At 41.3% G+C, this 22,970-nt stretch overlaps 1 long non-coding RNA gene across 3 annotated transcripts; it reads left to right on the forward strand.

The window, feature by feature from the left end:
• The first annotated feature begins 1,771 nt into the window (after window positions 1-1,771).
• On the forward strand, window positions 1,772-22,249 carry LOC104139935 (uncharacterized). 3 transcript variants are annotated; one of them, XR_011141282.1, is made up of 6 exons: window positions 1,772-1,841; window positions 10,428-10,567; window positions 12,320-12,442; window positions 19,133-19,238; window positions 20,040-20,100; window positions 21,215-22,249. It is a non-coding gene; the product is annotated as an uncharacterized lncRNA (long non-coding RNA). The 3 variants fall into 3 exon arrangements; XR_011141281.1 differs by having other exon boundaries at window positions 12,338-12,442; XR_011141283.1 differs by lacking the exon at window positions 10,428-10,567.
• Window positions 22,250-22,970: the final 721 nt, after the last annotated feature.

Consider the following 22,970-nt stretch of genomic DNA (forward strand, 5'->3'; position numbering starts at 1 on the left):
ACCTCAGTCAGCACAACTGGAACATTTACGCAGAAAGATTTTTAAAAATGTTTGCTTTGTGTTGTTTGGTTGTGAATTTGGAGAAATGCTATTAGTGGCAATAACTATCTGCTTCTCAAATGGTTATGTATGAACTCCTTGCAATTGAACAGTATTTTAACATTAAGTATTGCTATTTTTTGGTTAGTTGACTCTCTCAAAAAAAGTAATTCTTCTGGTGTTGGATTGTTATGCCATTTAAAAGCATGTCATTCTAGCCTATACTTACATGATACTCTTGAGTTGTGGGGTTTAGGGGGTTTCTTCGGGAATAAGAAGAAAAATAAGTCAACTCTTACGTTGTCCAAGTTCACCTGGTTATCCGGTAAGTTCCCAAGGTAGAACAAATATCAAGCAACTGTGAGGTGAAACTGTTACAGGCAGACTTAAGCAACAGCACATGCTTGCTGTTTCTTCCATAAATGTCAGAATATTTAATTGACAGCATGACTGAAGTGCCTTGTCTTTATTGTATTTTTAACTCAGTTTAGTTCTCATGATAGTATGGGTCAACCAGATGGCTTTGGAAGGAAAGCCATCATAAGAATCCCCCATTCTTCCCCACTTTCCCCAGTCATTTATTCCTGCCCCATAGAGATATTTTAAAAAGTAAAATTAGTCAGGGATTCAGTTCAAAGTACAGCTCCTCACATATTCATATGTTATAAATTGCATTCACTGGTGTTGTTTTTTCAACCATGAAATTCAGTTTGAAGCCGCACATGCATGAAAGCGCATCATATCACAATATATCTTTATTAGAATATAGACAACTGCATCTAAGTAGAAACTGCACAGGGGAGTTAGGGTAAACTGTAATTACTCATACGGGCATTTGAACATGACACAAAAATCCACCGTATTTTCACGTGATAAGTGTTGTAAGATGCGGAGAATGTGGACCCACAAAACAGCTCATTCAAGCACGCAGCCGTACGATATTCTTCTTTTAAGCGCCTGCTATATGTTCATCCATCCTGTAGCAGGCAGTCAAGCTGTATCCTTTTTTACCCTAGCAGCGGTGGTTAGGTAGGAAGATATGCCTCTCCACATGCCTGAATACGGCCATTAAAAGGCCATATGGTCCTGCGTTTCCTCCAAATATACACCTAGGCTGGAGATTTTTCCCTCCTCCTTGCCTTTACTCTAAACCTTTTATTTTTGCCCTGAGTGAAGCCATTGTCACTATCCCGGATCTGTTCACATATAGGTTTGGAAATGCAATCATTCCCAGCCTCAGTAGTGCCCGTCTTATGGTATGCCTGTTGCTCATGCAGTTAGAGAAAATATTTGTGTCTCTGATGCTGAGTTACTTGTTGTATCTCACGATGCGTGGTTGCCCATGAGCTCAACAAAGGATCAGTTAGTGATGATTTCTTCTCACTTCCTCTGTGTTGATGCCTAGCTGGTGTTTATTCCTCCTACAGCCCTGATTTTTTTTCCAAGTCTGGTGAGAACCTTTCCTCCAAATGGAGACCCTATGTGATGTAAATCTGATTGTCAGTAAACTCTGCCCCTTGGACAGTTCTGGGATGCTTAGCAGCCTAGCTGCTGCTGCACCTTTTCATTAACATTTATAATTAATCTTTTTAGCAGAGTTGGGAAGACCCAGAACTTTATGGCTAATCCTCATATATAATATTTTTCCCTGGTGGAGAAAATGCCTTCTGTGTCATGTTTCAGTGTGAGTCAGGAGATTAACGCAGTTTCTTTCTTTCCTAGACCTTATGCCGTCAGAACCAAGACATCTGTTCTCATATTTGATGTCAAAATGGCCCTAAGCCTCATCTCCACAGGACCAGGTAATGTTCCCATAGCTTGCATTTCATTGCTTAGAGACCAAAGGACCTGGCTAACTCCATTCAGATTCTGTTAAATTGGTAGCTAGATTATGTCTGTTGCCTGTCAGTATAGATCTGTGTGTGTGTGTGTGTGTGCGCGCGCGCGCGTGTGCATACGTATACACACACACACACACACGCACGCACGCACATAAATATAGTTAATGTGTAGCTCTTGGAATAATTAATAGAATAAATGTACTTCCATTGCCTGATTTAAGGATACGATTACAGGACGTTGGGCTCAGATAAAACATGGCTTCAGAAAAGAATGTGGACGCTGTTGGAACTCATTGTTTTTTTAAGAGATTGTCAGAAACTAGCAGAGCACCATGCCTGACTTCAAGATGACACAAATGGCTTCCTTCCTTCCCTCCTTCTCATTTTCCTCAGCTGATTTCAGCACTTTCAGAGTGCAGATCAGAATCTGACCTATGCTACCTTCTTGTCTAACCATCATCTGCTATTATACCTGCTCTTGAGAGCATATTTGCTTCTCAGTCATAGCTGTAGCTGAAATTTTTCTATTATTCTGCAGGTATGTGTTAAAGAATTACAGGTGTTTTAATGTCACTTACACAAAGTTACTTAGTGTATGTAAATGCAACACCCAAAAAAGAGGACCAATAATCTAATCTATCAGGAATGTTGAAATTTTTGATGTGCGGAGTTTGGGAACGGTATCAAGGAACTAGGCCTCCTGTCCAGTCCTTAGCCCCTCAAAAATTTGTCCTACTCCTCAGAAACTAGTTTCATGAAAAAGGGATAGAATGCTTAAATAAAACTTACAGGAATCCCTTCTGCTGCTGTGTGGGTTCCTCTTCATGAACTATAATCTAACCTCACTATAGCTATTCCTATGACCTAGGAAATAATAATTTTATCAGAATGTCAGGGTACTCTCTGTAATACAGTTCAGCAAATTATCAGTGTAATGAAGAAATGTTTCATTTGAACTGAAAATCAATATATAATACTTCTATGGAGATTACATCACTGATCAACATTGAAACAGTATTTTTAACAGGGAAGAGTAAAGAATAGAAACAAATACGTATGTGCAGATTAAAGAGAACATGCAGTGAGAAATGCAAGAAATGGTTGTGTGAGGATCAACCTTGTATAAGCCTTGTTCTAACATAGCACTTGTCAATTAGAGGAAAAAAAAAAGTCTCTTGCTGTGGGCATTGCTACAAAGCAGGACTATATTACAAAGAAGTAGTTTGCGTTATTTATTCCAAAATCTAACTAGAGAGGACATAAAGCATGGGAACACCTTCTTTGGGATAAAATAACAGTGTTTATAAATATAGCATTTATGCTAATTTTATCCAGATTTTGGCATGGTTAACTTACTAGCACAATGATATGATTTAGTCTCCTTAGTTACTAAACTCAAGTGTAAGGCAAGGGTGTGATGTGCTAGCAAGCTCTAACTTTCAAACTAAAAAAATTCTTCAATTGTAGTTGGCAAAAGCAACTAACTGACACAAAAGGACCATATCTCAGTAGAGAATTAGAGAATTCCAAAGTCAATCTCCATTTTCAAAACCATTTTTATCCCAGTAGACATGTACTATATGAAAACACAGTAACGATAATGCAGATTGCTTTGGGACTCATTCTGCTTAGCTGGAGGCGCAGCTGGAGTGTTACTAATATCTCATCTAATAAATCTAATACTTGCTGATAGAAAATTTCCATTTGTACTTTAAAATGTCTTCGTCAAAGCCAGTATTCCCATGATCAATACACAACTCTGTTTACATGAATGAGAAAAGTTTTACATTTTAATACCTCCAGTAATACAGATTTGGTCCAGAGCTTAGTCTTTCAGGCAGGCGTCTATTGCTGATCTGACTTAGAGAGACAGTAATAGATGGCTGGGGAAAGAAAAAAGGACAGGACAAGCACAGTGGTACCGCTCCAGTCATTCCCGCATTTACAACAGTCTATGCTAATGTGGACTTCCTGAGCTGAGGGGTGTATGTAGCTACTTAACAGTCCTGATGTTTTTATTCTCTTTCGTTTACTTAATCACTTTTGAACCTGTCAAAGCTTTCTGCTCTACTGTAACCTGTAGTTCCACATTCAGTTATGCCGTTGCTTTTCTTAAATCTGTGGCTTGATAATTTAGTTCAACGCCCTGTTCTTCTTATTGCGTGGAAAACATTTTTCTAGTCGTGATTTTATATATCTTTATCATGTTCTCAGTCACTTTTTTTCAATGCAGAAGACTCCAATTCTATTTCACCTTATATTTCACAGGTGCTATTTTGTACTTTCAGTCATCACTGCTGTTGTTCTTGGTGCCTTTTGTTGTTCTCCTCTCTTTTTTTTTGTGTTTGTGGGGGAAGCAGAAATACATGCAGTATTCAAGATGAAAGTGCGTGATGGATTCAGATGGAATTAAGTTTCTTACTTTGTTTCCAGTAATTCCTAAAATTCTTCTGGCATTTCTGATTACCCCCTTATCATAAAGTTAATATTTTATTAAAAATTAATATTTTAATTAAAAAACTGCATGAGTAATTCCAAGTTCTTTTTCCTCAGTACAGTACCTAGGTTAAAGTTTACTATTAGATTCTCTATATATCGTGTTGGTTTTAATCCCAACCCCTTTACTTTGAAATTATCAAAATAGAATTTAATCTGCCATGTTATTGTCCCTCTTTTATTCAGTATTGTGAAATCATTTTAGAACTCTCTGCACATAACTTTTGGTTTTGCTTCCCTATTTCAGACTGGCAGGCAAACGTCATTACATTTCCATGCTCACCATTTTCCAGATTACTTAGGAGTGTGCTAAAAACACAGTCCCATCATAGACCTGTATGGGATTCTGCTAATTGACAGCCCTGTATTAAAAGTCAATTGAGATGTAGCCTTGGTGCGACCAATTTCTTCTGGGTCACGGTAGCTTGAGATGCTCAGAAACATAGTTTGGGTTATAGGTATGCACCCAAAAGTTCTAGCAATGATACCCTTCTGATATATCCTAAGAAGGGAACATTATCAGTTTCTGTTACTAAATTAAGACCATAAAAAACAGAGAGAGGGAGGATAGAAACATAAGAGCAATAAGATTTCTAAACACTAGAGTTAGAAAATCTTTCAGTTAGTATTAGCTGGTGATCAGGCTGTCTCAGGACAGTACAAACTTAGCCAGTACCTGCTGCCCCTTTGGAGGCGCAAGAATTAAAAATCTGTCATATTAATGAACCAAATAAAGTTGAAAGGGACTCTGAACAGGGACTCTGTTGTGAGCTAGCATATTTGCAAACAGCTTGACACAAGTAAAAGAATGTCTCAAGTGTGGGCTCATAATTACTCAGTTGCTCTGAACATGCTTTAAGCTCTGTTTTTCACAACATTTTGATGCTGGGAGTCATACATTTTTGTCATTCTCTGCATTTTTCAGGTATTCCTGCTGCTTGGCATGAAAGCTGGTTCAAGAGATGATATTTCAGAGTGCTCTAAAACTTACAAGCTTATTCAGATTTTTGCTTTAAGAATTTAGTCAAAGGAAATTGTATTAATAAAATGGAAGGTGGTAGAAGATGATGGAAAGATCAGCACTAAGGAAATATGAAGAAACAGCAGTATTAAGGAAATATAATTACGCTGAATGCTCCTCTTTTGTTTCATGAGCAATATGGCTAGGTGTGATAGAGGAAAAAACATTTGTGACTCTCTAATGTGAGCATGGTGGGTAGGTAGTTCAGCATCAGGAAATGCATCCATTATAGAAATAAGATTTCCATATGGTCAGTATTGACTAATGTGCTGCCAGCTACTGTAGTTGGCCAAAATAGTTCTTCAGATCATGAAACAAACACAGGAAGCAATTCTATTTTTCTACAGTATTTCTTTCTATCAGTCTAAATCCAGAGATCACACTGTGACTGCTACCTTTGACAGAGCTCTAGGGCCTGCGCAAATGCAATATGATAAAACTCAGACGTACACCAGGAACATCTCAAGCAGTTACCGGATGGGGACAAGACTAGCAGCATTTGGGCCTGTTGCCCACGCTTAGGAGGCCAGGGTGTCTAAATCCAAATCTTAGATGAGTGCAGGACCACCAGCCACCCAGCCACCAACATGAATACAGCAGCACAGCTGACAGCGTTATGGGGAGAGCCATCAGCATTGACTGGAAGTGAAGCTTGCAGGGAACAGTTTTAATAGCTAGATTTGGCCAGATCAGAACAAAATATAGCAAATATACTTTTAATGGCACCGCATCACAAACTAGCAAAAACATTGGTAGGTCTTTTTTCACCCCTATTGAAATGTAGATTTAGGAACAACTCTAACTAGAGTGGCATGATTGTCACCTCCTCCCACCCCCATCTTATCAAACTAATATCATTAGCTTAGTCTAGGTGCTGGGGGCAAAAATGGTGCAGTGATGCAAATTAGGGATTGTGGATTTACAGGTTTCTTCATGCACAATATTGTATCCTCATAAATCATTAAAATGCTGTAACTCCCTATATAAGTGAGATTATTTTGAATAGTGGTATGCCACAACAAGAACAGGGAGGGGGGAAGAATACTTCTCAAACAACTAGGACAGTTTTAGCCGGTCAGAGCTATTGTGCCATTCTGTGTTTCATCTCTCTGGGACATGCACAGTCAGTGAAGAACATCTGTTGAAATGAATGGGCTGCTCCACATTTCTCTAGAGTTATTCTCAGCAGAGATCCTTTCCTGTTAAAAAATGGTTTATGCAGTACTGAAGTGCTGCTTCACTCCCCTCTGGTCTTCATTCCTCGCAGAATATTGACAAAGTCCACCTTTCGTTGCAATGATCCCCACAGCCCAGCAGAAATGTGGAAAGACCAGAACAAGATCAGCATTGTTAGCTCAGGGGCAATGCAGTGGTATTGCCCTCGCTTCTTAAAAAAAAAAAGAAAAAAAAAAAAAAAAGAAACCTACACAGGTAGCAGCAATGGAAAACTTACTACCCATCAGAGTTTGCTGATGTCGTCGTATCGTTGGCTAAATATGCGTTGTATTTTTGTATCTTTCAGGATGCAAAAACAGTACTATGTTTAAACCACAGTATTCTTTTTATTTGTGTAGATACAAGCTTCTGCAAAGAACTCATGAAGAACAAAAATAACTCTCTGAAGATACATTTTCTCTTCAACCTCACTGTTGTCTCAAAACCATTTTAATGCTGTCCTCTTAGAGAGATGCTAGGTTCCCAGTCTTTGACAAGCACGACAGCCTTCTAAATGATATTGCACAGCGTGCACCAGAAGAAAGAAACCTTCAAATTGTGACCTTAGCTGAAACTGAAGCTGCCAGACGCTATGACTTTTTGAAATCCTAAGATTTCCCTTGGAACCTCACTGTATATGTGCTTCTGCCCTTTAGCACGTTACTATGTATTGCTAGAGATCTCCACAGCCTGGTCTTGAGCACAGAAATGAGAGAAATGTGCTCTTCCTGGTAATGAGTTGTGGCAGTCTGCCACAAGCAATCATTGCTCCAGAAAGGAGGAAAAAGTTCTTCTGAATGTGCCAGGGAGGAACTAAAGCACATGGAGATGATTGACAGGACGGGATCTGAGATCCAGCACCTCACAAAGTTGAACATTCATTTGAGCACTTTTTAGAATTATTTTCTTGTGCTTATTTTTAGGCAGCACTGGATGCAATAAGCTTGCAGTATATATTCTTCTGTTGATTCATTTCCTGGAGATACTTTAAATTGCTTGCTATGAATGTTGTACCGTTGTGAAAAGGTTGTGGAAAAACCCGCATTTTTCTTTTTAGCAATATAAGTTTGATTCCTTAGACTCTGCACTCATTTTCGGTAGTTTCAACTATTGTGACATTTGGCATTCTGGAAGTGCAGAGACTCTATCTAGTCATCCATAACTCTCTATTACCTTTGAAGGCTGAACTTATTTGAATGTGATTTACAAGGGTATATCTTACAGTTGAAGATGGACATAAAGCTGGAATTGAGTTAAAGGCTGGATGCTTTTCAAGGAGATACCATATAGAAGTAAGATGTATTTCAAAGTGGATGAAAGGGTTCATGCGAGCTAGAGACTTCTACTTGAATCAGATTATATCTGGAAAGGGATATTAAGGTTATGGAGAGAGGAGACCAGTTATTTTTCAATTAAGCTAAACTAAAAAAAAAATATATATATATATATTGTTCCAACTTTAGTTTTAGCAATTCATATCCTACCACCGATGACTCTGTCACCTAAGGCCAGCTTGAAGGCCAGACCCTTAGGCTGAGACCCAGTCTCCCCACTGTGTTGGCCAGGACAAGGGGTGGCAGCATAGAATATCAGTGTGTTCCACCAGCAAAGTGCTTCTTGAGTGGACATGGTTAAAGCTTCTTCCCAGTTTAAAAAAAACACTTACACTAAGGAAAACAAACTATTCTGGGAAAACCACAGTTTTGTCAGCAGAAGTGCATATGCTATTTTTGTGACTGAAAGACAGGCTGATGCAGTGGAAAGCAATGATGTAACTTGAGCATGTGCTTTCATTTTAAGGACCGTTCTTACGAGGTTTCTGGACACAATGACAGGGAAACCAAAGCATAAGGCACCCCACCTTCCTTATCCCAAACTGTGCTCACTAAATTCACTTAGTATTGCAGTTACTTAGAGGCCTGAAAAGTGCATATAAGGTATTACCTTGACAAGAAGGAGACTTCAGGAAGCAGCTGACAGGCAAAAGGAGACTGTTCAGGATGGGCCTTAGCTGGGGTTGTACAAGGGCAATCCAGCTTTGCTAGGCTTTACTAACTTTTTTTTATCCCATAGCAGGGCGAATTTAGATGCTCTGACAGCCTGCATGTGGCATAGTCCACAGCTGATTATGGGATGTAGCCTTGCCATGGGAAACACAGCCTAGCTACTTTCTTTAACAGTACTGCTTCTGCAGGAGCCGTAGAGGAACAAGTGGGAAGAATGATGAAAAGGCATAGCCACTGAGGACTCTGTCTTTCTTTAACAGACCTCCCTCAAAATCCAGTTTTGAACATTAGGAACCTTGTGCAAAACCCATGTGCAACAGAAGGCTTACAAGAAAAATTGTAGCCAGAGATTGTAAAACACAGAATATGATTCTTGATTCAAGCTCAAATTATCTACAGACTTAAAATGCAGGAAAAGGAAGTTTTATCTTTTGAATGAAGAACTAACAATTTCTGGTGTATAATAAAGAGCTAGGAGAAATCCATCCAAAAAAAAAATCTTATTTTTATTTCTTGTTTCCAAAACATCAAAATGATTTTGACGTTTCTGCAGCAATATTTTTTTGTGAGTCAGTGTGATGGTGCAAATGAAATAAGCTCATTGCCACATGTTTCTGTTTCATTTGCTATTGTATTTCTGACTAAATATAGTTGCATGATGACTGTTTGTGTTTCAGTCATGAAGTTATGCATATTCTACCTTTGAAGATTGTATTCTCATATGCAGGTTTATATGAGAAATTGATACCTGTGCCATAGATCCATAAACATCTTTATATCATAAGAGAGCAGAAAATAAGTTCTGGCTTTCTTATTCTGCCTTTTCTTTTTCTCTCTCTCCTCCTCTCTAGATACCTTTAGGCTTATTTGTGCTGTACATCTTCATAGGATTTTTTTGCATTGCTACCACCTAATGGTCATAATGTCTTGCCTTAACTCTAATGGTAGTAATTTCATCTCACTCACATACAGCTTTCAGACAGAAAGCATACAATAGCTTTTGTTCACTTAGTAAAAAAAAAAAAAAGGTACTAAAATACTAAAATTACTGTCAGACTTTCATCACCCAAATTTTTCTCTTTGCATGGTAAAGTCTTTTTTCCTCGGTTTTCCTGAATTTATAATAATAAAGAGGGTTATGATTAATTTGCAGATAGAGTAACCTTTTTCTCAATGCACACTACTCAATAAATGAACAAGCTGCTTACAGTAATTAAAGTAATGTCATCCTGTGCTCAAATTGCTTGTGCTAATAAGGCTAATTGGCAGCAGCAAGCATTAACTGTGATTAGTCATATGAATCTAATGTCATCACCAGTGCCTATAATTTTCTCCATAGAGGGAATTTCACATCTGTTTTAAATCACTTGTCTGTTGTCTGCATTGGTGTTCGTCCCTATATTATTGTATCAAAGATTCTTTTATTACAATAGATGATAGAAACGTTGATCTTCTCTTTCAAACATGCAAAGAACTGCATGGTAGAGGGCAAGACGCTAAGCTTTTTTGAATCATTTACTCTCAAATAAGTGCTTAATTTCAGTTATTCTCTTCTTTTGTGTTAGTCTCTATAGTCTGATATCCCTTTCTACAGGATGTAGATTATTTACAGCAGAACATCTAATCAGTTTAGACCACAAGCTGTACTTCACAGTAAAACAGATGAGTCAAAAGATTCAGTTTATGTTTGTTTTGGAAATTTGCAAGAAATAGTTATCAGGATGACAAATTTTCCAGGCTTTTGTATCATTAATTATTGACAAACTTTTGTCTGTAAATGACCAATAATTATTTATTGTGTCAATCCAGATCGGCAGGCATTAAATTATCAAAAATCAGATGGCTGAAAATACACCTTTAGAGACCAACTTTTCCTACTTCCTTCTTTGCGGCATCCTTTTTCATCTCTGAAGACTTCTTTCTCTCCTCAGGCTTCTGCCAGCTAACCAGTAAGTTCTTCAAGTGTTTTTCATAAGTTACATTTTCTAGACCTCTGTAATTCATGCAGCTTTCTGTGTTCCTGTTGAAACGGTTACATCCTTTCTAACAAACCATTGTGCTAAGGTACTCACATAGCTGAGGCTTTGCCTGTGCTGTGCAGAGCAACTGTTTCATGTGTTTTTCAGTGTGCTAAACTTCTCAGTAATTTGTTTGCTTTTATCCAGCTATTTGCTATTACATATTTGTGTCCAGCTGATGTTTGACCTTAGGCCCCACAGCTTCACTGACTATGTAAGAAACCTAGAGGTAACATATCATATCTTTTCTATCCTGATGGTGAAGGAAACGCCAGCTCAACTTAGACAAATGCTCTTTGAACAGCTCCAGCAATCCCTTTTCGATTTACAGCACTTCAGCTGTCTTTTTCCACTTCAGATTTCCAGTTACACATCTATTATTCAAAAAAGTTACCTGTCTCCTTGCTTTCTTTGATCCCCTCTCAGAGTAAGATCAGGTCATGACTTTTGTTCATCACTCACTTCTCTAAGACTGAGGTTTCTCTACTCAAGAAAATCCTCATAACTTTGGAGTTTGCCGTATTACTCATATGAGTTGTGTATATCACTATGACTTGCCGCTGGGGTTAACGTGACATTGGTGTTAGTATCTTTGTTCTTTCACAGAAGAGTGAGTTTCAGAAATTACAAAAAGAACATTGTTCTAAAGATATAAGGGGCACAATCCTGACTAATATCAAACATTAAGTTCTGAATCAGGTTCAATTTCCTAGGTTATTTTTGGCTATATAGACCACAAGCTGTATTTTTTTGAAGATCCAGTAGATATCAAAGATACATATCTGAACTCACATCTACAGCTGCAGGCATTAACTTTCATTTTATCAGCTGAGAACACAGAAGCTCCATGACATCTTGTCCAAGAGATCTGAGCAAGTGGTTTGCAAGCTCAAAGGATAGTTAACATATTAGCTCACTTTTATCTAGGCTTCCAGATTTCAGAAAACAACAGTTTATTATTTTACTTTTAGATGGCTTAGCTGGCAGGATCTTCCCTTTTCGGAGAAGTCAAAACAGTCTGGAAGCGTTTAATTCTTGACTGCTTGTTCAGTGTCCAGCTCCTCTGTAATGGAGTACTGCTGACTTGTCATCCTGTTTGCTAGGTCACATTAAATCAATAATCCACCTCCATGAAACTTCTAAAAAAACTCCACTGTTAGTGTGCTTTTACCTGTCTATACCCAAAAGTAGTACACATTTGTATTAAGAACTCTTCACCAGCATCAAAAACCAGTTAATCCCTTTCTACCAACATAGTGATCTCTGATGATAGTTTCAAACCCAGCCCAGGGAGCACACGGAAAAAGGCTCAGGACTCCTGAGCCTTGTGAATATCTAGGTATAGCAGCTTACAGGCATGTTTTGCAACTGAGGACTTAAAAGACCCAAGTTTAGACGCTACAAAGCGCTTCCATTTGAGTTAGGGAAGTGCTGCTGCTATGGCCACTGCAACCAATGGGCCAGACATTTCCTGCCATAATAATCTTGCAAAAGGTGTTTCTGGAAAGAGGGAACAGCAGAGGTGAAGTGTGGGTGCATGATGAAATACGATACAGCCACAAATAATGACACTGAGACCATTCCTAGCTGCTCCTTTATGTTTCCCTTCTCACTTTGAGTGTTGTTGTTGTTGTTGGTTTTTTTAATAATTTAATAGCCTTATGGTTCTTCTCCTCACTTTAGACTTTGTATCCTACAAAGGTACCACTTACTGTCTACCTGATAAGTGATGCAATAGGCGGCGAGTTGAGCTCTGTAACTGAGCAAGAAATTGAATACGCTGCTATCCGTGAAACTGCTGGCCAGGTAAGAGAATATCATTTGAATTTTACCTGTATATAGTGTTTTTCTCACTAGCAAACAAGAAACCTTTGAGCATAACTATGAAGCCAGTCTTTCTCCCTCCTTACGCAACATAAATAATTAATCTGTATCATCAAAAAGCTGGTGGGAAGGGGAGTAAGGAGTATTTTAGGGAAAGCAAATTGATAAAGGAGTGTCTATATCATCCCATTTCAGTCAGCTAGGCTAGATGGCTACATGAGCCAGATCTCTCACTGTGTTGCCCTGATAATCAATAGAGAGGCAGGTTCCTCTAGAGGGAAGTTCAGTGTTGAATCTTAGACACTCTAGGTCCAGCCCCTCTATGGCGGGGGGGGGTGTCATTTATTGTGGAGGAAAGCTAAGGAGATCAGCACACTGCATGAGCTGGCTCCATTCCTTGGTCAACCCCCCCCCACCCACCCACCCACCCTGTAACAAGCTGTCTATATTATTAATACAGCAGCTGAAGTCCCTATGAAAAAGTGAAAGCAAGCTGAGAATTATGATTTTAATTAAGAATAAATAGAAATGTAAATTCAAAGGTATTCTGTGAATGAGAGACAGAACCCACCGAGGGGAGATGGAAAATACCAAGATACCAACCCGTATGTGGGGGAGGCCAACATTTCTATTAGATAAAAGAACCAAGAATCTCAAAAAGAGAATTCAGAAAGACAGCTGAAAGATCTGAGGGTTGTATCTTTAAGCAATAGCAGAGAAAAATAATAAGCATAAATAATAGCAGAGAGAAGTAAGGCAGCAGTGAGGGACAGAGGTTTATACTGCTAGTCCCTCCCTTTACCATCTCCCCAGCTCAACGGGGCACTTCAGCAATGATTCAGTTTTGTCCAATTGAATTGTTTTTCTCTTTAGGAACTTTTCTTTCTAGTCTTTTTAGTACAAACCTTAATTTTTGCATATTAGAATAAAAGTTGTCATTTTCATTTGAACTACTATTTAAAATAGACTTAGGTAAACCTGACATGGCGCAGCTAACAGAGGCAGCAAACAGATGCAGCAGTTTGTGCAGCAGTATCTGGGCTCTGCTTAGAACTTCTGAGAACCTTGTTGGAAGTTGTGGGGGCTTTCTGGGGACCCTGTGAGGGCTAGAGGGTGCTTGCTGTGGACAAGTAAGGAGAGCTAGGCAAGTAACAGCTACAGGAGACCTTAACTTCTCCTGGGAAGTTCTAGCTAGGTGCAGCTGCTGCGGACAAGCTCTATTGGTTGCCCCTGATAGAGGGAATTGGGGCTTTTGTTCCAGCTGACCCTTGGTTAGGGTGGGTCAAGCACCCTGTGAGTCAGTGCTGGGGGGGGCTATATATGTGCCAGGCCCAGAGCACAGCTCCTAGAGGCAGCAGTTCGGTGCAAAGGGTGCAAAGAATGGGCCTTTGTCTGCAGCCATAGTAGCATACGCCTCCTCAGATATGGTTATGACACACTGCAGAGTGCATTCCCCAGTAGTGGTTGGAGTCGCTGTATCTGCCATTTCAGCGGCTTCCACCCAGACAGACCTTCTGACAGCAGATGCAGCTCTGCAGGTCTGAGGCTGCAGGGAGTGCCTGGGGCTGATAGTCAACTCTTCTGCAGAAGGTGTGCTGTTGTTGATGAGTTGTATTGTCAGGTAAAGGAGTTAGGAGCGGAAGTAGTGAGAGATAGGACAGCTTGAAGAGTCTCAACCCCCCACAGCATTGGAGATGGAAGTGGGCTCTGTTCCATATGGAACAGTAAGTCATAACCCTGTAGAAAAGGAAGGCTGGAAGCTGGTCACTTCTCATATGAGCAGAAAGGCTCTTGCTCCTCCTGAAGACTCACAGCTGATGAAGAGGTTCAGTGCTCTCCAAGCTGAGGAGGAGCTGGGCATGGCTTCAAGTGACACAATTGGGCTCACAGAGCCTGGGCCAAGCAGGAACACCTGGAAGAAGCAGTGAGTGATTGTTATGGGTGACTCCCTGCTGCAGGAGACAGAGGCACCCACCCGCCAACCTGACCTCTTGTCTAGAGAGGTCTGCTGCCTGCTAGGGGCTTGGATCTGAGATGTTATGGAAAGACTGCTGAGGCTTGTCCACACGTCCAATTATTACCCCCTGCTGCTCTTGCACGTTGGCACCAATGATTCTGCCAAGGGCAACTTGGAAAGAGTCAAATGGGATTTCAGAGCTCTGGGGATGGTGGTCAGGGGTGTGGGGGCCCAGGTTGTTTTCTCCTCCTTCCTGCCAGCGAGGGGGAAGGATGGGAGGAGGAGTAGACAGATTCTCCAAGTAAACAACAGGCTGCGCAGCTGGTGTTGGCAACAGGGTTTTGGTTTCTGTGACCATGGGACCCTGTTTGACAACCATGAAGACTGACAACCGATCGGGAGAGAAGGGATCTATCTCACTGAATAGGGCACACATGTCTTTGCCAGTAGGCTGGCCAACCTGGTAAGGAGGGCTGTACATTAGGAAAGACAGGGGAAGGGGAGAGTATTATAAGAGATCATGCTGTCAGCAAAACAGGGCTCAAGTGGGGATACCTCCAGCAGTTGCATGCAGCCATGGAATTACCTACAAGGCAAGACTGTGGACAAACCTCTTACACCCCTTCTGGGAAATCAGCATGCCGATGCACACCTCTCTGAAGTGCCGGTACATGAATGCACACAGCATAGGGAATAAACAGGAGGAATGAGAGATCTGTAGGCAGTCGTAGGGCTGTGAGCTCATTGTGATTACGGAGACATGGTGGGATAGCTCGCATGACTGGAATGCTGCCACGGATGGCTACAGGCTCTTTAGGAAGGACAGGCCAGGAAGGTGAGGAGGGGGAGTTGCCCTTTATGTGAGAGAGCAACTGGAATGTCTTGAGCTCTGCCTAGGGGTGGACGATGAATGGGTCGAGAGCTTATGGATAAGGATTAAAGGGCAAACTAGCATGGGTGCCTCTGTTGTGGGTGTTTGCTACAGGCCACCTGATCAGGAAGAGGAAGTAGATGAGGCCTTCTACAGACAGCTGGAAGTAGCCTCATGCTCTCAGGCCCTGGTTCTCATGGGGGACTTTATCCATCCTGATATCTGCTGGAGGCAGCAAGGCACAAGCCATCTAGGAGGTTCCTGGAAAGCATTGATAACTTTCTGACCCAGGTGATGGAGGAGCCAATGAGGAGAGGGGCACTGCTGGACTTTGTACTAACAAACAAGGAAGGGCTGGTTGGAGATGTGAAGGTTGGGGGCAGTCTTGACCGCAGCCACTAAGAGATGGTGGAGTTCAAGATTCTGTAAGGAGGAAGCGGGGCAAAAAGTAGGATTACAACCTAGGACTTCAGGAGAGCAACTTGGGCTTCTTTGGGGACCTTCTTGGAAGAATCCTATAAGATAGGGCCCTAGAAGGAAGAGGGGTCCAGGAGAGCTGGTTATTATTTAAGCATCACTTCCTCCAAGCTCAAGAACAGTGCATCCCAATTGAGCACTGATTGAGAAATCAGTGCAAGAAATTGAGAAAAAGGGGCAGGAGACCTGCATGGTTGAACAAGGCGCTCCTGGCAAAATTCAAACAGAAGAGGGAAGTGTACAGAAGGTGAAAGCAGGGAGAGGCACTTGGGAGGAACATAGGGATGTTGTCCAAATATGCAGGGATGGGACTAGGAAGGCCAAGGCTCATTTGGAGTTTAAACTGGCAAGGGGGGTCAAGGAGAGCAAGAAGGGCTTCTTTAAATACTTCAGTAACAAAAGGAAGACTAGAGAAAATGTAGGCCCCCTACCGAATGGTGCAGGGGGCCTGATGGTGAAGGATACAGAGAAGGCAGAGATATTGAATGCCGCCTTTGCTTCAGTCTTTACTGCTAAGACCAGCCCTCGGGACTCCCAGACGCTGGAGACAAGAGAGAAAGCCTGGAGAAAGGAAGACATTCCCTTGGTCAAGGAGGATCGTATTTAGAAATCATTTAGGCAAACTTGAAATCCACAAGTCCACGGGCCCTGACGGGATGCAGCCACAAGTGCTGAGGGAGCTGGCGGACATCATTGCAAGGCCACTCTCCATCATCTTTGAAAGGCCATGGCGATCAGGAGAGGTGCCTGAGGACTGGAAGAAAGCCAGCGTCACTCCAGTCTTCAAAAAGGGCAAGGAGGAGAACCCAGGGAACTACAGGCCAGTGAGTTTCACTTGAACCCTGGAAAGGTGATGGAGCAGCTCATCCTAGATGCCATCTCCATGCCTGTGAAGGATAAGAAGGTGAGCAGGAGTAGTCAGCATGGATTCACAAAGGGGAAATCATGCTTAACCAATCTGATAGCTTTCTCTGTGGGATGACTGGCTGGGTAGATGAGGGCAGAGCAGCGGATGTTGTCTCCCTGGACTTCAGCAAGGCTTTTGACGCTGTCTCCCATAACATAGGCAAGCTCAGGAGGTGCAGGCTGGATGAGTGGACGATGAGGTGGATTGAGAACTGGCTGGATGGCCAAGCTCAGAGGGTTGCGGCACAAAGTCTAGCTGGAGGCCCGTAGCTAGCAGTGTCCCCCAGGGGTCAGTACTGGCTCCAGTCTTGTTCAGTGTAGTCCTCAATGACCTGGATGAAGGGACAGAGTGCACCCTCAGCAAGTTTGCTGATGATACGAAACTGGGGGGAGTGGCTGACACACCAGAAGACTGTGCTGCCATCCAGAGGGACCTGGACAGGCTGGAGAGCTGGGCGGAGAGGAACCTCCAGAAGTTCAACCAAGGCAAGTGCAGGGTCCTGCACCTGGGGAGAAATAAACCCATGCACCAGTAGAGGCTGGAGGCTGAGCTGCTGGAAAGTAGCTCTGCAGAGAAGGACCTGGGAGTCCTGCTGAGCACCGAGTTGGCCGTGAGCCACCAGTACGCCCTTGTGGCTGAGAAGGCCAGTGGTATCCAGGGCTGCATTGGGAAGAGCATTGTCAGGAGGTCAAGGGAGGTGATCCTTCCCCTCTACTCAGCCCTGGTGGGGCCACATTTGGGGTGCTGTGTCCTGTTCTAGGCTCCCTAGTATGAGAGGGACATGGAGCTCCTGGAGTGCGAGTCCAACAAATGGCTACGAAGATGCTTAAGGGCCTGGAGCAGCTCTCGTATGAGAAGAGGCCCAGAGCTGGGACCGTTCAGCTTAGAGAAGACTTGAGGGGGGAAATATCTGATCAGTGTGTATAAGTATCTGAAGGAAAGGTGTAAAGAGGATGAGGCCAGACTCTTTTTCAGTGGTGCCCAGTGACAGGATGAAACGCAATGGGCACAAACTGAAACAGAGGAAGTTCTGTCAGAACATGAGGAAAAACTTCTTTACTGGGAGCGTCACAGAGCCCTGGGACAGGTTGCCCAGAGAGGTTGTGGAGTCTCTTTCCTTGGAGATATTCACAAGGTCTCTGGACAGAGTCCTGGGCAATGTGCTCTAGGTGACCCTGCATGAGCAGGGCCAGGGTTGGACTAGATGATCTCCAGAGGGCCCTTCCAACCTCAACAATTCTGTAATTCTGTGACATCAGGACAAGGATCATAGTACAAAACTTAGCTTTTATTCTAGCATAGAAAAAAGCTGTCATTTTCCTTTAAAATAGGTAAACCTAACAAGGACAAAGAACATTGCTTCCCAGAAAAAGATCAAATTAAAGTGATTTAGCAGACACCTTCCAATGCCTGTAAACCAAGACAAGTTTGAAAACGCTAAGGATTGGGATGCGTTTCTTAGCAAATCACAAGAGTCATTATGAGTACATAGTATCATCAAAAAAGACATAAAAGGGAATATGTCCCCTCCAACACCTGGGGGAAAAAAAAAAAACCAAGGTATTTCTGATGTTCAGATATCAGTGATACACTCCACATGCACTTCTAGGTAAGGATTGATGAGATTATTATTTTTGGAGATTACTGTGAGGGTGGACCATTTCCCTGAAATCTCCTAATTCTCATCACATCTTACATACATTAGTTAGTAATATAGACTTTCTGACCTGAAGGGTTAGAAACTGAGGTAAGCCTGTTCATAGCTGTTGCAGCCCTACAGAGCCAGTGAAGCAAAACAAAAGCAACAAAAACACACGCACAGGCAAGCTCAGGAGGTGCAGGCTGGATGAGTGGACCCAAACCATTGCCCGCCCCAAACCAGGTTAGTGGACCCAAAACATTGCCCACTCCAAACCAGGTTACTCCTCTCCCAGTAAGTCATCCTTGTTTGAAAAGGTTGTGTCCATATCCCAAAACAACAGGACAGTTAGCAGTTTTGGGAAGCCAAAACATAATCCAGGACATAATTTGAGCGTAGAAAACCCAGGTTAACCTCCACAGCTAGGAACCTGTAATTATTCAAGGCATCCATATATATGGAATGAATGTCCCTACGCATGCTTATTTTGTAACACCCAGATTTAGTTGAAACATTTGAGTTAAGCGAGGGCCCTTCTGCAGTAGTTAAAAGCATTCTTTCCATCCAAACAGGCTTTATTGGCATCATTGAAGGTATTAATACGTGCATTAAGATTCATTACTGTTTGAACAGTGGTAAGCTTAGTGCATTACAGCAGACAGTAAACTCTACTCTTCCCACATTCATTCACACTTTGAATGATTAATGGTTATTTTAAGAAAAACATTAGAAAATCAGTCTTCTTTTTGTCCGATTAAAAACAGTAGGGGATGGGATTGTGCCAGACATGTATTCATTTTGATGTGGTATTTTTATTTCAGACTTGACAGATGACCTCTTGGAAGCCCATCTTTGAAGTATGAAATATATTTAAAACTGCTTCCTGATACTGCCATCAAAACTTTCAAAGAAAACCTTGCTTACCAGGTAATGCAGGTGCAGTTCTTAGGATAACGACAAATACATGGGCACTTAGGGATGGGATGGGATGCAGAAAGCCACAGTGATTCTCTGCACTTAACTCTGCCTTCTACTGCATAGAATAGGATTTGAGCTATTTGTACAATACCCGCCTGGGAAAGTGGTAATACTAGGGCCTATTCTTTAACAGCTCAGGAAGCTTGCTTTCTCAGGTATGAAAGAAAAAAAAAAAAAAATCAAACAAAAACAATTAAATGACTTTTTAGCCTAAACAAATAGAAGATATTAATGGATGGTTACAACCAATTTAAATGTTTAGATAAGGAAAATACGCACTAATATTATGCCAAACAGTGTGCAATACTAATAATTAATAAAAACATTATTATTCTTCTATTCTTTACACTCGAACATCTTTTGTGACAAATGTTTCACCAATACAAAGTGCTCAATTCTGTCTATATTTAAGTTTAAGGTCTGCTTAGGGTTTATTTTGTTTTTGTATGGGAAGCATTGCAAATTGCCTTCCAGAATTCCAATATTAAAACCAAGACTGCTGAAATTGGTTTTTAAGCTATGACTTTTCACACTTAAAAAATGATTTAGATGGAGTGGTAGAGTTATCCACAGCATTAAAAAAAAATCCAGTATATTCCATCACTAATAATTTAAAGCTTCTTCTTGTAAGAGAATATTGTCTAGCCTTTCTTATTTCACAGCCACAACAGTCACAGATTTGTATTAGTTTAAGGTGCTTACAGTGTGATAATATATGCAGCTGAGGAGTTTTAATATGCTGTTTATTAGGTGTGCTAAAACCTGACAGAAATGAGGATTTTTCCCCTGGCTGCTTTGAGGGGGAGCAGAGGTATGTCTTCTACTATCTCATTAACAGTTGTGTTTTGAGAACATGCCACTACATTTAACTCTGAAGTGGTAAACAGTTGTAAAATTTGATGAAAAAGTACGCCGCTTTAATTTCAAAGCTGTTTAAGCATTTGTCTTGTCATATAACACTTGTAACCTATTTGAAGCATGCAAAAGATGCAAATATGCATCTTTAAACTGAACAAATTGTTTCCTTTACATGTATTATCGGTAGGGGATATCTAAAGCCTTCTTTTCTGCAGTCATTAGTAGAATATATAATAGAAAATGCTGTAGAATCATTCAAATCCTTAGAACATGGGTAGGAATGCATATAACAGAATGGGAGTCAGGGAAGGGGAAGGTCATATTTCTTCTTCTGGTCGTGTGCAGCTTGGGTCTGCTGCTCAGAAGATTTGTCAAACTTCAGTCCCTGCAGGGCTCAGGAACCTGTGAGCTAAGACTGCTGCTGGGCACTGACAGCTACAGAGGCCAGAAATCAGAGGACTTTGAAGCCCTTTAAGGGTTCTGCATGATCTCGTACATCAGAGCTCAAGCAAAGCTGCGGAAAGCTGTTTTGTCACTGCCCAGCTGCCAGGTCTTGTTGCCTTGCAGGAGCAAGGCTCTTTTTTCCTGCCTTAAGTAGGCAGCCTTTGGTGTGGCAGAGGGAAAAAGAGGTTCTACTCAGGTTTTTGCCAGTTCTTGAAAAGCATGCAACAGGGGGAGGAAAAGCACAAACAACAAGAATTTAGGCATGAAACCCAGAGGATCTGGAAAGGACTGCAATATAACTCAAAAAAAAAAAAAGCCCACAAACCCCACAAACTGAGCTATCTATACAGCATGCGACCAAAAAAAAAAAAACCACAGAAAACTTGTTAGGCTGGAGCTGATCCAGCATGCTTAAGTAGGTTAGAGGGGGGGGGAAAAAAAAGTCTAGGGAAACAAGGCTCCAGATATTTGCATCTATAGGCTTAGCAGTAGATGATGAGTTTTGGGTTGCTAGACATCTTGGTCAGTGCTCAGACGTTATATTTCACATTACTACTGGAAATGAACCACATGCTTCCAATCCAGTTTCTCACCCTGGCACACTCAAAAAATTACAATTGCAGGTATATAGTGGTACCTGAGGAGAAAAAGCAAGCAAGGCAACGTATTTGCTCTAAGACAAAGCATGATGCATCAAGCAGACTGTGTAGATGTTGTGCTGCACTCAGTTATGGCTTCTGAAACAATCCACAGCTGTACAGGCAGCAAATAGACAGAAGATGGAAGAGCGTTTGTCTACATCAGTTAACTCTTCTGAAACGGTAAGAACGGCTTTTAATTTCACAGTTCCATCTACTGCCGCAATATACTATATGCCACTTAAGAATTTTAGATCCATTCTCAATTAGAGACTAGACTACTAAAATGGTTTGCTTTTTTGATTACACTAGTAAGCTATTTTATGCAGAAATCAAAAAAAAAGAAATCAATTATAATCAGTGTTCTCCAGACACACAGCAGTCAAAGGCAAATTACTGAGCTCATAAAGCAATAGTGGTAAGAGTGAAGTGAAATCCTACAATCTTATTTTACAGAAGTGCAGAAGAGATGTTTGAATGGCTTCTTCCAGCTTTAGACATGTGTGAAGTTGCTTCTCAACCTTCCCCTATATTTAGTTTCTAGAACATTTGTTTTATAAATGCCTATTTCCTGTGTATGATTTCTGTGATTCTAATAACACTATTCTATCTTCATTTGTACTCTACCCTGAGTCCTTGCCCCTCTCAAGTCTGCCATGAGACATTAGGCAGAAGAGCACGCAGAGTACACCACTGCCAGGATTAACATATAGAAAGCAAGAGTCACCTGTAGCATAAAAATAATTCAAAGTTATTACCTTTTGTGTCCATCTCCCTAATTGCAATTGAGTGTATTAAAAAAAAAAAAAAAAACACACACTCAGCCTCAGCCCTATTCCCCTTGCTTAATTCTTAAGTCCTGCAAGAAACTACCCTGATGATAAAGCTCTTGCTTTACAAGACTTACAAGAGTCCTTAAGGAAGAGTATTAGTCACTATTGATAGGGTGCTGCCTTGTAGTAAGAGCCATATTCCAATCAATTTGACCCAAGATTGATGTATTATACATGTGGTATAGTTCATACAGTATTTTATCAGTTCCATCCACAGCCATTCTGGAAGCCGCTATGACAGCAGGACACTGAGCAGTTCTTGCACACACACTCGGAAAGCTGAAGATCCAGTAAACACATGCCAGCTTAGAGTAAACATCACCTTTATTTCTCTTGAATAGAAAAGCTATAGGCAATAGAAAAGCTTATGCTTATTTTAGAGTTTCTAAACATTGTTATAGGTGTGTAGACCAGATATAGGCCATGTATTAAATTGTTCTTGCCTTCTCACACTTAAGAGTCATCCCCCCACAACCTCAAAAGAGGTGCATAGGGTAGGGGAGGAGAGCAATACAACTTTTATCGTGACTCGAACAAAACAGACTATTAAGAGCATAGTAGTACTTTTATGAGAGAATATCTTCAGCTACACCAAGCCTACACATACACACACACACACACACCCCCCCAGTCAAGAAAGGCAGGGAGAGCAGCACCTGCTGGAGTTCAAAAGCAGTCCAAGGAGCTCTGTGACCAACAGGTTCCAACACGAAAGCGGAGCATCTTCGTTATACCCTGGAGAATCAGCAACCAATCTTCTGACCTAATCACCATCCACAGGCTATGGTAATAACACAGCTTGACAAATTTTACCTGAGCAAAGGGACAAGCTGAGTCTCATGAGAGAGAATGCAAGATGCATAAACTAAAGAAAAAATAAAAATTTAACAAAAATTTGTTGCTGCAAT

Source organism: Struthio camelus, chromosome 5 (genome assembly GCF_040807025.1).
Source record: "Struthio camelus isolate bStrCam1 chromosome 5, bStrCam1.hap1, whole genome shotgun sequence".
NCBI classification, from domain to species: domain Eukaryota; kingdom Metazoa; phylum Chordata; class Aves; order Struthioniformes; family Struthionidae; genus Struthio; species Struthio camelus.